The sequence below is a fragment of the Arachis duranensis genome, chromosome 2 (genome assembly GCF_000817695.3).
Source record: "Arachis duranensis cultivar V14167 chromosome 2, aradu.V14167.gnm2.J7QH, whole genome shotgun sequence".
In the NCBI taxonomy this organism is placed as follows: Eukaryota; Viridiplantae; Streptophyta; class Magnoliopsida; order Fabales; family Fabaceae; genus Arachis; species Arachis duranensis.
Window position 1 is genome coordinate 82,416,932 of NC_029773.3, and position 469 is coordinate 82,417,400.

Genomic DNA, 469 nt, shown 5'->3' on the forward strand with positions numbered 1-469 from the left:
TCATTAAATTTTTTATATAAAATACATATTAAATATGTTATTTATACATAAATTTATTATAAATAATTTTAATAATTAATTTTAATATACACATAATATTTTTTTATAAACACTCGTTCATTTACACATTGACGAGTGTAAAATAAATGGCCTCTTAGTCCCTTTTATTATATTTTATTATATTTCCTTTTACTTACTTTATGTTTACGAAGTTTTAAATAATTCGTTATTGATAAAAATAAAAAATATATATAATACATATATTATTGACTAATGTTATTCAATGTGACCGACAAAAAAATAATCTTTTATACCATAAATAAAAAATGAACAAAGAATTATATAAAAAGAGAGATACAGATACTTAAAAATTTTAAGAATATAAAATATGGTTAGGAGGAGAATTATGCGAGAGGTCTGCATAATTTATTGAGCACTAAAATAAATTAAAACAGTATTTGCGCGACCA

At 19.4% G+C, this 469-nt stretch overlaps 1 protein-coding gene across 1 annotated transcript in view; it reads left to right on the plus strand.

The window, feature by feature from the left end:
* LOC107475335 (ethylene-overproduction protein 1-like) overlaps positions 1 to 469 on the plus strand; it is a 13,536-nt gene that overhangs the window by 7,690 nt on the left and 5,377 nt on the right. The gene's annotated exons all lie outside the window — the stretch shown is intronic.